At 37.6% G+C, this 14461-nt stretch overlaps 1 protein-coding gene across 1 annotated transcript in view; it reads right to left on the bottom strand.

The window, feature by feature from the left end:
* LOC136025797 (mitogen-activated protein kinase kinase kinase 4-like) overlaps positions 1-13317 on the bottom strand; it is a 131618-nt gene extending 118301 nt beyond the window's left edge. Inside the window, exon 1 of the mRNA XM_065701787.1 lies at positions 13239-13317. The gene's annotated coding sequence lies outside the window, so the exon portion shown is untranslated. The remainder of the gene's footprint in view (positions 1-13238) is intronic.
* Between the last annotated feature and the right edge of the window lie 1144 nt (positions 13318-14461).

Below are 14461 nucleotides of genomic sequence, written 5' to 3'. Positions count from 1 at the left end.
TCCATAAGAACCTTACATGCCCTCGGAGCATGACTTACAACCCTTGCGCTGAGGGCTGCAAGGGGGTGTGCCATTCTCAAAGACATAATTTCTAGACCTTTCAACTGGGCTGAACGGTTATCTGAAATTTTTATTTGGTGTGTGTAGAGAAATGATGACCGAGTGGTAGGGGGCTTGTTGCCCTCCAATCACTTTTGGCTTCTAAAAAGGGCACTATCCCTTACAATTTTCAATCAAATGAGCCCTTTTCGGAGTTTCTACGACAACAAATGGTCATCTCATAATGCTCTATCGGATGCATTCAGGGGAAATGCGACATGAGGGGAGGGGATGAAGGCTGCCCTCCGATCACTTTGACTCTTAAAAAGGGCACTAGAGCCTCTGATTTCCGATCCCATGAGTCCCCTCCGAAGTTTATGCGACCGCCCTTTCTATAAGAACCTTATATGCCCTCAGGGCATAGCTTACAACCCTTGCGCTGAGGGCTGTGGGGGAGGGGGTTTGCCATCCTCAAAGACATAATTTCCAGACCTATCAACTACGCTGAACAAAATAGCTATCTCATAATTTGATTGGATATGTTTTGGGAAATGATGGGCGTGGGGAGGGGGAGGGGCTTGTTATCCTCCAATAACTTTTGACTATTAAAAAGACCACTAGTTCTTGCAGTTTCTAATCGAATGAGGCCTTTTCGAGGTTTCTACGACAATAAATGGTCATCTCAAAATTTCTACCAGATGCATTCCGGGAAAATACGACGTTTGGGGGGGGGATATCTGCCCTCCGATCACTTACTCTTAAGAAAGGCACTAGATTTTTTGATTACCAATCCGATAACCCCCCTGAAGCTTATACGACCACTCTTTCTATAGAAACCTTATATGAACCCTAGGCATAACTTACAACCCTGGTCCCGAGGGTTTTGGGGGAGGGATGGAGGGATGTCATCCTCAAATACACAATTTCCGTACCTTTCAACTACGCTGGACAATCTGGTTATCTCAAAATTTTGACTGAATGTATTTGGGGAAATGATGGGTGTAGAAGAGGGTTTGGTTGCCCTCCAATAACTTTCGACTATTAAAAAGGCACTAGTCCCTTCAATTTCAAATTGAAAGAGCCCTTTCCGAATTTTCTGCGACAACTCCTTCTCTACCCAGTGCCCCGATGTAAAAAACAAGAGCTAAGAGCTCAAATGGCACTTGTGACGAGGCAAGAAGAGCTAAGAGCCAAGAGCTCATAGGGTATGAGCTCAAACAAAATTCTAAGAATCAATAGATTGATTTAAAAGGAAAATCAGAGGCTTAATGCTGGTCAGGATTTAAAATAAAAGTTCTGAGTCACGATGTCCTTCTAAATATCAAAAATCATTAAGATCCGATCAACCACACGTAAGTTATAAATGCCTAATTTTTTGCCTCCCTTTAGCCCCCAAGATGGTCGAATCTGGGAAAACGACTTTATCAGGTCAATTTGTGCAGCACGCCTACCAATTTTCATTGTCCTAGCACGTCCAGAAGCACCAAACTCGCCAAATCACTGAACCCCTCCCCCAACTCCCCCAAAGAGAGCGAATCCGGTACGGTTACGTCAATCCCGTATCAAGGACATTTGCTTATTCTATCCGCCAAGCTTCATCCCGGTTCCTCCACTCCAAGTGTTTTCCAAGATTTCCCCCTCCAATTCCCCCCAATGTCAAAAGATCTGGTCAAGATTTGAAATAAGAGCATTTAAGACATGGATTCCTTCGAAATATCAAATTTCATTAAGATCCGATCACCTATTCGTAAGATAAAAATACCCCAATCTTCACGTTTTCCAAGAATTCTGGTTTCCCCCTCCAACTCCCTCCAATGTCACGGGATCTGGTCGGAATTTAAAATTAGAGCTTTAAAGCACAAGATCCTTCTAAATATAAATTTCATTCAGATCTGGTCACCCTTTCGTAAGTAACAAATACCTCATTTTTCCAAATTACTTCCCCCCCCCCAACTCCACCAAAGAGAGCAGATCCGGCCTAGTTCTGTCAGTCACGTATCTTAGACAGATTTTTATTCTTACCATCCAGTTTCATCCTGATCTCTCCGCTTTAAGTATTTTCTAAGATTTCCGGTCCCCCACCAACTCCACCAAAGAAAGCAGATCCGGCCCGGTTATGTCAGTCACGTATCGTAGACAGGTTTTTATTCTTCCCATCCAGTTTCATCCTGATCTCTCAGCTTTAAGTATTTTATAAGATTTCCGGTTTCCCCAGACCCCCCCCCCTATGACGCTGGATCCGGTTGAGATTTAAAATAAGATATCTGAGTTACGGGGTCCTTCTAAATATGAGGTCTCATGAAGATCCGATCACTCCTTAATAAGCTAAAAATATGTCATTTTTTCTAATTTTTCAGAATTACCCCCCCCCCAATACAGCAGATCCGTTCCAATTATGTATTTCACGTATCTAAGACTTCTGCTTATTTTTCCCACCAACTTTCATCCCGATTCCTCCAATCTAAGCGTTTTCCATGATTTTAGGTTCACCCACCCCAAACTCCCCCCAATGTCACCAGATCCGGTCGGGATTTAAAATAATAGCTTTGATACACGATATCCTTCTAAATATCAAATTTCAATGAGATCCGATCACCCGTTCGTAAGTTAAAAATACCTCATTTTTTCTAATTTTTCAGAATTACCCGCCCCCCCCCCCACCAAATACCCCAAAGGGAGCGGATCCGTTCCGGTTATATCCATCATGTATATAGGACTTGTGCTTATTTTTCCCACCAAGTTTCATCCCGATCCCTCCTCTCTAAGTGTTTTCCAAGATTTTAGGTTTCCCCCTCCCAACTCTCCCCCAATGTCACCAGATCCGGTCGGGATTTTAATAACATCTCTGAGACACGATATCCTTCCAAACATCAAATTTCATTAAGATCTGAACAACCGTTCGTAAGTTAAAAATACTTCATTTTTTCTATTTTTCCGAATTAACAGGCCCCCCACTCCTCCCAGATGGTCAAATCGGGAAAACTACTATTTCTAATTTAATCTGGTCCGGTCCCTGATATGCCTGCCAAATTTCATCTTACCTGGAAATGCCTAAAGTAGCAAAACCAGGACCGACAGACAGACCGACAGACCGACAGAATTTGCGATTGCTATATGTCACTTGGTTAATACCATTGCCATAAAAATGAGTTTTTTCAACTGAAAAAAGGATCAACATTAAAACTTAAAACAAAAACAAATTAGTACGTATATAAGGGGAGTCGCATTCTCCTCAATACCTCGCTCTTTACGTTAAAGTTTGATTTTTTTCCAGTTATTTAAGAATGATTCCCGAATCATTAAGGCCGTTTAATTAGAATAATGAGCTCTTTCAAAAGTTCTAAAAAAAACTTTAGCTTAAAGAGAGAGGTATTGAGGAGAGGGCAACCCCACCCCCACATACGTAATAATTTCTGTTCTGTTTTAAGTTTTAATGCTGCTCCTTACTTTCAGTTGAACAAACTTGTTGTTTTATTTATTCCTGATCGTATTTTAAATAATGCTGGGAAACCAAACTCCCCCTCTATGGAAAATGCCCTTTCCCTCGAAAAACTCCTCAATGAAAAAATCCTCCCAGGTAACCACCACCCCTTCACCAGAAAAATCCCCCATAAAAACACTTACATGCTTCCCAATAACCAATAGTATATGCAAACAATGGGCAAAGTCCATAGCTTGCAGCCCTTTCCCCAGGTACTGCGGGGTGTCAAGTCATGATAAGACATAGTTATTAGATTTAGATCTCAAAATTCTGATCGGACGACTTTGGGGGGAAATGAGCGCGCCAGGGGCCTAGCTACCCTCCAATATTTTGTCACTTAAAAAGGGCACTAGAACTTTCGGTTTCCGACCAAATGAGCCCTCTCTCAATCTTCTACGGTCACCGGTTCAATATTATCATCCCTGGAGAAAACAAAAAAAAACAAATACGCACTCATCCGTGATCTTTCTTCTGGCAAAAAATGCAAAATTCCACATTTTTCTACATAGGAGCTTCTAACCTCTACAATAGTGTTCTCTGGTATGCTGAATCTGATAGTTTCATTTTCATTAAGATCACTTGATGTTTTGGGGGCGTTTTCCCCTTTTTCAAAAATTAGACAAATCTTCTCAGGCTCATAACTTTTGATGAGTAATATTTAATTTGATGAATTTTACATATTATGATTAAGCATCAAAATTCGCTTTTTTTATGTATCTATTGTTACCACAACTATGTTTCTTAGAGTTTCTGTTACTACTGAGCTGCGTCGCTCTTTACTTACAGTTTGTTACCACAAACTGTTTGATCACGAATAGAGGTGGAATCTCTCCGTGTGAAAGTAGATATTACAGGTTTATAAGATAGCTTAAAAGAAAGTAAATTTTTTGATTATTTTTCGAGTGGATTATTGAAAATACTATATTCAATATTGGAGATTATGATCAGTATTGCATGGTAAATTAGCGAGAATTCGTTCGTGTGTTGTTAGGAAGGTTAGAGAGACCTGTCCTTTTGTTTAATCAGCCGAGTTGAGCAAATTAGGAAAATCTGCATGTTGAGTATCCAATTTCTGGAACAGACGTTAGATTCTGTGACACAGGGGGATTTCCCTGTGTGAATTTTAGTCCAGCTAATCCATTAGTATAATATCCACATGATTTGCTCAGTTTGCTTCCTCCTTTCCCCCATAACCCTTGTGATTTCCCGCTTAGGGAATCTATTTTATGCTTCGGGGATTTTTTCAAGCAAACCAAATTGATATTCGCTGATTAGGTGTTGGTATTGAAGATGTTTGGTAAATATCGTGTGCATATCGCTTATAGTTTGCAATACTGTACTGTGTATTGTTATTTTTCTTGGTGTGGCAATTATTTAGTTCGCCACTATCGACTAATTAATTAAGTTAAATCGCCGATACATATCGTGCTATCGTGCATATAATTGCACGATACATATCGTGCAGAGATAATATCATTTGAGCATGAAAATGTGCGACTTCCTGACTGACAAAGACCACCTAGCTGAAGGGGTGGTAGCTAACACTTAGGCCGAAGTTGTCGGAAATCTAGCAGCCGAGAGACCTTTAGAAATGATTGATCAAGCAAATGAAAATATTAAACTCTGCCGGGCTAGTAAGGATCAAATGAAAAAAAAAATAGAGAGAGGCAGACGAGAGGCTTAGAGAGGCCAATGAAAAATGTCATTGGGACCTTATAAAAACCATGGAAGGACTGATAAAAGTTCACTGGGGTATTCAGGAGAGTGGTCTCTCATCACAGGCAGCTTATAGACCGTAAATTACCGAAATAATTTTCCTAGGGGTCGATTGCGAAAGAATGATACGAATGAAACCTTAAATTCCAAGGCTGAAAAATATGCAACTTCGGTCACAATGAGGGTAGTTACAGCAACCCATGTGCAAAACGAGGAGGCGAAGCCACCCTTTCTAAAAAACAAACTGCTTGACATTCGAGTTGAGAATGCTAATAATCCTGGAAAACGTTGTTTTCCTAGTCATTTTATGGTAAATAAAGATCAGGATCAAAACTTGTGCTGCCAGGATGACAAAAACAAGGCACTTACTGTGCCAGAGAAGACTGAAACCAAATTTAGTGCGCCTCAAAAAGTTCGTAAAATCCTATTCCAATGTGAAAAGCCCAATGTGGGAATTCAGTTCCTATTCGATGACAGTTTACTTATTTCTTCTGTAATAATAAAGAGAACAAAAAGATAGAGAAAAGGTGCGAAACGAAATTATCTTTCAAGAATTGAGTTTCCATTTAATGATCATTTATTTATTTCTTTGGCCAAAGTAAAGAAAACTAAAGCAGAAAAAAGAAAAGCAAAACAAAATTTCGATATCCAAATTTATCCTGAGATGGCAGACACTGGAGTCCTAATCGCATTTGATGATGATTTATTTTGCATGACAGAAAAATAGAAAAAAAAAGTGGAAGCAAAAAAAGGAATGAAAAAAAGATGCACAATTCGAAAATTCTGTCTGCAATTGCAGACAGATATATTTCGAGCAAATTACGTTTATTGTATTCAAACTACAGTAGGACAAGAGCTTAGGGGGAAGGAGGAAGTCTTCTTACCTTGGAGAAAACCATAGATCAAAAAAATAAAACTGGAAGGATTATATTGGGTTTTGGAAAATTTAAGCTGTATTAAATTTAGGGTTGGACTGAAAAGCCTATGAAGGAGGTTGGAGTCTGTTCTAAAAACTTTTTGGGGTAGTTGGCCTCGTTTGATGCAAAGGAGTCAATCCAATCCCTGGGGAATGCACTCTCCCATTACCAGTCACTAAACATTCCCAAACCTTTATCCTATAGCCCCTTGTCCCACTCTTATCCTGTATTGATATCGTAATTTGGTCCCTCCAAACCTTTTTCTTGAGCAACATATCTAATTTTCACCTTCATTTGGCATCAAAGCCTGATCTTCATACGATTATTCCATGGGGTAGAACTCAGAAGAAGCCTAATTATGTTTCGCTCCAATTTTTACCCCATTTTCCTGCACCCAATCATAACCGCGAACTTTTGCATTTTTGTGAAAAATAACTATACATTATGCCTGAGGACAAGTTTATTTTAATTCAGACGAGGATTTGTTTTCACCATTGGATGTTAAGAGGCTAATTGAGCTGGTCCCTACTGATGCCTGGCATCATCCCATGTGCCAAAAGCCATTTTTCGCTCCTCTTGAATGCAAGTTCGCAAGAGCAAGAATATGTTTTGTTAATCATGCTAGAAACCCCTTATAAACAATGGACCAGAACCCAAGAGATGGTAGTCCCTATTTGGTTTTTTATTCTGCAGGTGGGTTAGTGGACATATGAATCCAGGCCCAAGAAATATATGACTATATATTAGCACAATTATTTTCCACTAGTTCATTGGATTCCCTTCTTCAAAATCTCAGATCTGGTTCTGATGGCTACACTGAACCTACTAAGTTAAGGAGTGGAGGTAGAACTTAATTAGACTACGGTAATAACCCCAGAACTAATAAAGTGCCTAATCTTGGACAAACACTTTCACTAAAATGTACTTATCATAAACATGGGCTGAAGGTTCCTAATCTTGGACATATTGGAAATACTTATAGATAGTTAGAATTGGCAGATATTAGAAACTGGGCTATTTAGGATTGGCTGACTACAATCTAGGGAAACTCTTTTTTCACATTTTAACTTAGATAGAAGTTACCTTTCCATCCTAGCCTACTTTAATGCCATTATTCTGTTTTGCAACAGTTGCCTTAGATTGAATGTATGCTTGATAGTTTGTTTATAATTTTGATACTTTGTTGAAACTATAAGATCCCACGCCCAAGGTTGGGCAGCATTTTCTGAGTTTAGGGTCCAGGTTAAAGCATGTGTCCAAGATCAGGCTCAGCAGCATTTTCTGAGTTTAGGGTCCAGGTTAAAGCATGTGTCCAAGATCAGGCTCAACTGTTGACTACCACTGCATATAAAATCGTTAGTGTTATGGAGACAGTGCCCAATCTCAGACTAATATTCTGATTAAAATGGGCTGTTCATAAACATGGATAATGGATTCGTAATCTTGAATATGATGTAGATAATTGGGACTGGGCTCATTAGGATTGGCTGACTACAATCTAGGGAAACTTTTTTCAACAGTTAAACCATAACAAAAGTTACCCTTAAATCCTAACCTACTTAAACACAATTATCCTGCTTCATAACACTTGTCTTAGATTGATATTTGGATACTTTGTCTTTGAGATTTTGCATTGGAGAATTTTCTATGTTTAGACTCAAGCTTGATAAATTTCGAGTTTTTCCATTACTTAGCTAGGTAAAAAGACCACACTAATAATGCATATTTTTATGCTCTTTCCAGATATACTAATAGCTTCTATTACAAATTCTATTTTGACCCCTTTTGTCCTTTGCCACTAGAAGTGGGTTACAAAATTGGTTAAAATATAATGTTAAATTAAACCAATATATTCCAAGGAACTATGGTGAACTGAGGGAAGTCCAGCACTATAGCCAGTTTTTTTGATACATTGAATCTCAAGAAATGTTTTTTTACAAAAATAAAACGTGGACAACACTACCTTTTCATCATACAAACAACAACTGGCAAAACAAGGAGGAATTAATCACTGTCTTAGATTAATTCCTCGTTGTTTTACCAGTTGTTTTTTTACCACAAAGTATCTAATGTCACTTTCTATCAATCTTTTTTACAGTACTTTCCAACATTTTCCGATTTTCATTCACATTGTGTGTGAAATCAATCACCAGGTCTTGAAGTTCATGCAGTTGGCCATGTTTGACTTATACTAGCTTCCAGGAAAGCCAACAACCCCTTCTAACTTTTTCCCATAATATGTAAAAATAATAATACTTCACCATAATGGATGTGGAGGAATCACTGTGAGGCCATAAAGAAACACTTTTTTTTTGTCTTACTGGCATCAAAAGACCAAAACATACTTTTTCCGCCACTGTGAGGTAGCTCTAATAGTTTTGGACTTACCCAAGAAGGCAATTTTTATGAGTATCATAGCCAAGGTGCACAAGCATTTGAATTTGGCCAATATGGAATTTTGTCCCATATAGTTGGCAAAAAGGGACAATCTTTGGCAATCAGTAATCCTTATGCACCAGAATGTGTCTTGGCCATCTCAACCCTTCTTTCACTATTGCCCAAGAAAGCAGAATAGAACAACATTTTTGGTGCAGCTTAATGTTTCAAATACAGTCAGTCAGACTTGTGCTCAAAAGAGCCTGTAGAAGATTCTTGCAGAAAACATCTAACACATTGTTCTCCATCTTTAAGAGCACTTATGTTCCAGTATCGTACTTGACCACTGTCATTACTAGCTTCCAATATCCTAATCTTGGTTTTTAGACTCACCTTAATATTCTTCCAAACTTTATTAACTTTGAGAAATATATCATGGGTCTTGGCTTTTCTACCTTTAGCATCCTCACTGCACCTACCATATTTACTATTAATATTACCAAGCTAAGTGAAGCTATCCACTTGGTCAATCTTCTCATTACCCAACATCACCTCTTCACCTTCAGTTATACCAGTATAAGTGATTTAATCTTCTTACCAAACCTGTCCTTTCACCCACAACTCCCAAACCTCCAAAAATCATTCATGTTGCTACCTTTTTCTCTAGGAAACGAATCATCAGCATATCTAAGTGTAGGAGTTTTACTTTTCCACTTCATTCCATGCTCTGTCAGAGCCTTTCCTGTGTTCCTTAGGACAAAGTCCACCAAAACAATCCATAGAAATGGGGATGGAACACAGTAAGGTTCCTAGTTCTGTGTTAACAGCAGTTGTTACTTTGGATTTAGCTGCCTTCTACACTTGTTCCTTTTTCATTTGTAAGCAACTTTGCAGGTTCAAACTTGCTATGGTCAATTATGGATGGGTTTATTTTCATTAGAACACTTAAATCAACAGTTGCTTTTAAACAACTGATCAGACCAGGAGTAAGATAAGTATCCCATAGCTTCAATAACAGACATACAAAATCCTTCATCAGCAGAATCTCACCAGGATGAGCCCCCTTGTTACTTCTTAAGATTTTGATCATAAGACACTACCATCCCTCTGAAAACCACTTTATCAACAGGTTGAAGCCTGCTAGATGTACATCTAATATTAGCAGTATATTTCCCTTTTCACAAGGAAGAAACTGGAACTGAAACCAATTCTAACAGAGATCTGATGTCATCCATTGTTTCTTCATAGATGAATAAGATACACCAGGGTAGGCTCCATCTACTGGCATCCAGGAGTCCCAGGCATTCTTTGCAGAGAAAATTGTTAGAGGTAGAAGCTTTTCTCTATTTACACTTACACCAGCCAAGATAGTTGTACTTTCACATGCACAACAACCAGTTCTATGAGTAGCTGGTGAACCTTTGGCTCCATCAACTTTTGTGCTGCCAGGATCCATACACAAAGATGTCTTGTCAAAATTAAAACAAGACACAGACTTGTTGAGAATATTCATTGCCATGTCAGTTTCATGCAGCAGTTAATAAAAACCAAGCATTAAAAAAGGGTCAGCCTGCAGCAAAAATCTTATGTTTTCTAGTCTTTGTGGTTTCACTTGTGAAATTTTGTTTCTGCACTTGAATACCATCCACAGTTATAACCATGTCAGTTGTCATTAAATCATCTTTGGACTTCATTCTTGATGTGATAGTCTTTGGCTTGGTCTGCTTCTTGAGTCTCATACCCACTTTCTAAGTACTAAGAGAACCTGAGCTGGGTCTTTTACTAGTTCAGTAAAAAATTATTGACCCCTCCCTCCACCACAAACTGGCTTTTTGACATTTGTCCTCCTCATGAGATGGTCATGCAATGTAGAGCATAGCATCTTTGACTTTGTCAATATGTAGCAGTGACATTATCTTTGAAAATATCTCTGCTAGTACATTTTGCACCCAAGTTGCACCAAATGCTCCTATAGCCCTGTGTTGCATTCCCTGAACATAATTCCTAGGCTTCTGGAAAAGACTAATGATTTATAAATGAATGCAATTATTCAAGAGCCAGTCACAAGTAAAAACTAAGATTAAAAAACAATATTATTAGCAGCAGTAGCTGCAAATCAAAAGACATTCAAAAAAGAAATGTTGCAGAAAAATACTAAACTTAAGCAAATTATGTTGGAGGGTTACAGCCCTTTCCAAAACCAAAGAAACTTTTATTTTAGCCTGGGTAGTGCCATTAGTACTCCCTTCTTTTCTTTTCCAGCCCCTATAAGGATCACTGAATTGCTCTAAAGAGTTAATAAAGGACTCATTCAAAAGCTTGAGCTCACTGCTTTGAACCTTGTATAACCTGAGACCAATTGCAGCAGATTAAGTGCCATGTGACACAAAAAATGGTGCTTTTTGGTACCATCTCTGGAAAGGGTGGAGCTGTGTGACTGGTTAGACCCTCTTTAGAGTATTCTTGTTTTTAAATTAAATGCTAAACATATGATCTTGAGTTTGTAGAAGGAAAGCAATCCGTAATTTTGTGCTAATTTTTTTGGTCTACTATACATCAAGCAGTATGTTTACACAAAATATTTATCTCAAACTTAATACAAAACTAAAAATTTACTTCAAATTTAATTTGCATGTCCATAATTAGGCATCTCTCCTATTGACTATCAGTACTTTTAAAATTGTTAATGTTGTACAATCTATGGTCATAATGTTCAAGCTAATCACAGGCCTATTTAGGCAACTAGAAAAATTTAGGAAATTTCAATGGTAAAACCATTGACTTTCCAGATGATCTAACAGAAATTTTATAGTGATTTAGAAAATATTTTGTGGTCTGTCTCTTCTGAAAAAAAAAAACATCCTAATAAATAACAGTAGTACTATATTGTTTATTATTTTATGTTATTTCTGAATATCATTGTTGCTTTTCTGACAATGTACATCCCCCCTTCTCTTGGAATATATAGTAAAATAAAAGAAAAAACAATAATAATAAAATTCCTACTTTAAATATTTAGTTTATTTCTATCAGGATTATTCCCTATTTTGCTGGACATTATGATTTAACATTATTTAAGGCAATAATTTGCAGTGTATTTCTTATGGGAGATCATCAAAAAATAGAGCATGGCCAATGAAGGGCAACAGAAGCTGTTGAAATATGCAGGAACCTGGGCTAGCCATTTTGATTGAGTATGCTACTGCTCCTAAGACTTGTGCACAGATGTCAGAGATATGATGTCATAGTGACTTGTAAGTTTTTGAGTCTCAAGTACTCTAGTCAAAGTCCTTTTCAACTCAATGAATCCTCTAGGACAAGGGACATAGCAAGAAGTTATCCTGGAAGGGAGCATGTAACAGAGCTGACATCCAATAGATTTCACCAACAGAGTGGTAGCCCACTGGAAAAACCTTGCCAATGGAGCTGTCACTGCCCCTCTGCTGATGCATTTCAAGTTGTCATTTACAAGAGTTAGTCCACCAAACTGTGGAAGATGGACTGGGACACTATAAGAGTCAATGGCTCCCTATACATCACTGACTAGAGATTCTACAGGCTCATTCCTTATGTTGCTGGACAATAAGGTGGATTTTTTTTTTGCATACCATTATGCTAATATCTTACATCTTTTGATAGAAAATAACTTTGAGGGAAATCTTATGACTAAGATTGTACTTCTTATGCCATTTTCATGCAAACATCTTTCATTATTTCACTCTGATCAGTAGTCTAAGAACAATGATAAGTATATCATCAAATTTCTCTCATTATTGTTCTATGGCAGAAAAATGGCATTCTTTACCCTTTTGTTATCATCAGTGACCTATAAAATCTTAGGAAAATGATGAACTGAAGAACAGTAATCTTTGCAGAAAGATGCAAGATCTTAGAAGTAAGATCTTGGTGATAAAGAATAGGCTTAATGTAATTTAAGAATATATAGAACATTCTTACTAATCACATTAGCCTATTATGTTTTCACTCAATTGCTATCCACTTATAGAATTCATTTCATTAAGATGCTTATATTCACAATTCTATTGTTCTCACTGAAGCAAAACTAGGTTGGATATTGTCAAGTCAGTAATGAAGAAACCTATTTTAACAAAGAAGCATGACATTCAACACAATGGAAAACATTTTATTAGGGCTATACCTGGAACATCAAAGGGGGAGGTGCATTATCAGAATAGTGGCAAAAAAATTTCAGAAGAGCATTAAATAAGGAACCTTATGGTAAAAGACCCATTTTATTTTATTATCATGTCTCCTTCAGAAGAGGCTAACCACTAAATATTTTATTAGTTTACTGATGAAGCTGTGATTATCAGTCAAGCTAGCCTGCTGGATGTCTTGCCCTATGGTTTCTTAATTTTTAGGCCACTATTAACTGGTGGATCAAGGGGGTAAGGGGGACCCAAGGCCCCCCAAGATTTTTTCTGGCACCCTCTTTTCCTGTTTTCTTCTTTTTGTAGAATAAATTTATCAACTATTGGGATCTTTGTCACATTCTTTCACCAAGATTTTGCTCATTAGCATCCTTGTCATGTTGGGCCTCCCCCCTTATTTTGCTCTAGATCCACCCTTGCCACTATATAGGTTTTAGCTCTGTGATGTCAAAATCTTATGGCTGAATTAGAGGCATGAAAGGACCTCCTCTTATTGGCGAATTAAAAATCCCCCATACTTATTTGTCTTTTAATTACCTAATTTTTATCTGATTTTGGAAATTTAGTCATTAGTTATCACGCTTTTCATAATTCGAAAAGTTTGCTATTTTTATTCATCATTTGCCGGATTCGCCCTAGCTCACTTGCCAGGCTTTCCAGCACATTCCCAGCCATATTTGAATCAAGCATAACATTGCGGTACACAGTCTCGGCAATACAACAAGCTGCAGGTGCCAGGAGTCCTCAGAGTCAACAAATAGCCTTATGCTACCGGAAAAACTAAGAATTCGTCGTAAGATAGTCAGTGGCAAGAGCCCCTCACCCTCCGTCTTAAATATCACAGCTCCTGAACCGAGAAAATTATGTACTGCTCTACCGGTTAAAGGCTAAATCCTTAATGCTAAAATCTCATTTTGATGAGTTTGAGACCAAGTGAGCCGCAGGATTTTCGGGTTTGTGGACAAAAAGTCGAAATCCTTCAACGTCTTTTATTTCATTATTCAAATTTAGCAGCTGAGAAAAATCATCTCAAAATGCTTTTTGGAGCTTTAAGACTTCCCTATAATATTTTACATTTGTTGGAGCAAAATCTGATATTGAAAGATGAAGTTATACTTTATTATGATTTGATGGAAATTCTAAAGAGGGCAGACGAGAATTAGAAGAGCATCCGATGAAGAAAAGAGGTGTAACGGGATCGGAAGGAAGCTTTAATAGCTCTGTTCAATTCAAAAAGAAGAAGGAGATAATTATTGATTATAATGATTGATAGTTTGGTTATAATTTGGCTATCTGTTATTTGGGTCCCAGAACTCCATTAATAAAGCAATCTAATCACTTCTATGATAGGTACAGAAAATTTTAACAACTTTTGCTTGTTATGAGTGTGAGCATAGATTCAAAGAATAAATGTGAGTTTAGGTATATTAAACTGACAACGCACATTCACTTGTGTTTTTTTTAGTAAAGTATAAACTTTACTAAAAAAAAAATATGGCCTTAAGAAGGCAGAAAGGTTGTGAGCCCTAATCATCTTAACTTTTACTCGTTTTGATTTTAACTAGGTTATTTATGTAATTTCTGTTCGTTTTGGGTTTCATTTACTTATTGTTGCCAATTCATGGTAGTTTTACACTTGGTAGATTATTTGATTCCAGTTTTTCCTGTTTTTTTTAATTGAGTTATTTGAGTTAAGATTTTAAGGTAAAACTGCCGTGGGATGTTCGGGTGTATATTGAGCAAATCAATACGCATTATGT

Source organism: Artemia franciscana, chromosome 4 (genome assembly GCF_032884065.1).
Source record: "Artemia franciscana chromosome 4, ASM3288406v1, whole genome shotgun sequence".
NCBI classification, from domain to species: Eukaryota; Metazoa; Arthropoda; class Branchiopoda; order Anostraca; family Artemiidae; genus Artemia; species Artemia franciscana.
Note: the sequence above shows the minus strand (reverse complement) of the source record. Positions and strands in the feature narration are given on the sequence as shown.